The sequence below is a fragment of the Silene latifolia genome, chromosome 10 (genome assembly GCF_048544455.1).
Source record: "Silene latifolia isolate original U9 population chromosome 10, ASM4854445v1, whole genome shotgun sequence".
Classification (NCBI taxonomy): domain Eukaryota; kingdom Viridiplantae; phylum Streptophyta; class Magnoliopsida; order Caryophyllales; family Caryophyllaceae; genus Silene; species Silene latifolia.
The window spans coordinates 36,084,314-36,087,075 of record NC_133535.1 but is presented as its reverse complement, the minus strand read 5'-3'; positions in this window follow the sequence as shown (position 1 = coordinate 36,087,075).

The window sequence follows — 2,762 nt, the reverse complement described above, 5'->3', positions numbered from 1 at the left end:
ATATAATGAGATATGAAATTTGATCCACTCTTTGAATTGAACGTGACATCTTATAAAGACTTCGTCTGTAGCAAAGATCGAAAATATGGCGGTATGATAAGCCTAATATTGCGGCCTTAATTGAGCCTAATAATGTGGCATTTGATAAGGCAAGTAAAGAAGCCTTAGTTGAGCTTAATAATGTGGTCTTATTGAGCCAAATTTGTTCATTGAAAGAAATGACAATATCGCATAAAAGTGAATATCTCATGAAAATCCCCGTGAGACTCGTATATGCTCGAAGTTTGATATGAGAAAGGGAAAATTATTTACGGGTTGAAATATTGACATTCACACTATGAGCTGAAGTTCATAGTGTTTGTAAATAATGAAACTATGACTAGAAATTCATAGTATTTAAGGATAATGAGATTTGTGACCGAAAATTCACATTGTTTACATATTTCCATTTTTCATATCTTGCATATTACGGAGTACTTTTATCAGTTTAAATTGTTGTTTTAATGATGATTGTGTAGTCAACACAAATGTAAAATAAGTATTAATTGACACACGACAACATGATTAAATTGTGTGAATAAGGATAGCATCAGTTTTTGCCTAGTATATTGACAATATATTTGATATTTTTCTTTTTCGCCATTTATGTCATCTACACAAAATCTAACCAACTGAATTGAAAAAAAAAGACAAGGAGACGTATTATCTTAAACATGTAAGTTGTTCTATATAACTATGTTGTCAATTTGTTAATTATGACAAGAGCAAGTAATTTCCCTATCATGCGGTAATTTTGTACGGAATATAAACTTAGTTTTCTATTTCAATGTTCTGAGTTTCTGATCATATAGATGATTTTGAAGCTACCTCTCCAGTCACCATATTTTGATTGCAAGGTTTTTTTGTTAATATGGTTAAAGATGCATTAATAATTTATTAATCAATTCATATGCATCGCTGTTCATGGCTTCTGTTAATATTTGGCACATGATAATTATTAAATTTATTTTTATTTTTTTAATTAATTGTTGTTTTACGGTGACTGATAGATAGCTATTTGTTAATTATTTTGTTTAGTGTGTCAGTATTTTATGAGTTTTTGGCATGTTAGTTATATTAACGTACAATTTTGAAATTTGCAAAGAGAAAAAAAATTATATATGAAAATATTCAAAGAGTAATATGGTCATGTTCCTTATTGAAATATTGATAAGTCTTGCCTAAATATTGAGACACGTGTTGTGTCCAATGTCACATCATTTATCTGGCCGAATTCTTAGAAAGTGGACATGAAATAATTCAGATGTGACATAGTAAGGCCATCCGGGTTCTTATTATACCCGTTTTGATAAACCTGAAGTTTATCCTAAGGAAAATATAAGTGCTGAAACTCTCTCGTGTAAATTTATTAAAGACAAGACATTACACGAAAACTAAGTATATTTGATATTGGAGATCATAGTTTGATTATTATATTGAATCGTTAGTCTCCAAATTGGACAATGTGATTCAGCACATTGAAAAACCAACTGCATAAGACGATTAAGGTGGATATAAATTATTGCCCATTAAATCTATCTAATATAGATAGTTTTTATCACCTTAGGGGGAGAATGAAAAGGAAAAGCTGGTAAAAACAAACAAATATGTTATCCCCAATTGAACCTGAAGTTCAGCGGTTTGTTTTCAATATGAAATACATCAAGTAGAGGTTTGCGGGATTAGAAATTAAGGTATTCATTTGGTTAAGAAGATGTATTATAATACCAGTTAGATCACCTTATCAAAATGTGATATGTTACATTAAAATCTATGATTTAATTATAGACAGATTAACCCTATATGTGGTATAGCGAGCTATAAATTAGTCATAGAAAATATATGTAATGAAAATTAGATTCTTGCCAAATTGAACAATAGCCACACGTGGAATGTAGTGTGAGAGTTATATCGGTTCACATATTTCAAGTAATAAGAAAATGGCAAGCATGGACAGTTGGTACTCCTATGGAGTAAAGAAATTTGGATGTCCCGGAAGTGACATAGATATCTGAATGATAATAGATGGCCTATATAAAAAGGAATGGTACCATATATATTCAGATATCACTGATTCAGTACTGACAATATCATGAGATGTTGAAATTATATCGATATGGTTAAGGAACCGATATGCATTTGCGCGCGGAATTTAATGGACTAGATAATGGGGATCTTATAAATAAGTTCAATTTTATTGTTGACACATAATCAATGATTATGAATGAGCTCATGGACCTGAAGTCCATCCATTGACTTGAAGTCAATTGCAATTATGAATATTGGAAAAGAAACTATACAGTTTGCATTATCGAGTCATCATCATGTTTATTTAGAGATTAAGTTCATTTTCATATTAATTAGTTTTATTTTATATATACATTATACATTATTGCATTGTTTTTATTGTTGTTTAGAATTAGTTACATATCATATGCATGCACATAATTAATTATATTGTTATAGTTTGATAAATGTTTAAAAAGAGAAATATATTTTACAGCCTCTTATAATTGATGATATTTTATTAATTGAGTTTTGGGAACTCATGATTATATATGAACCTCTACGACACGATTGAAAGGTTATCGTGATTATTTCCAAAATGGAAAATTCAAACTCTTGTAGAGTTACTTGAAGGAAGTTGTTATTGTCTCAACCTGAAGTTTGAGCATATGAGAATAATGATTTAAATGAGCTTCATGCTGAACATGTGAAATTAG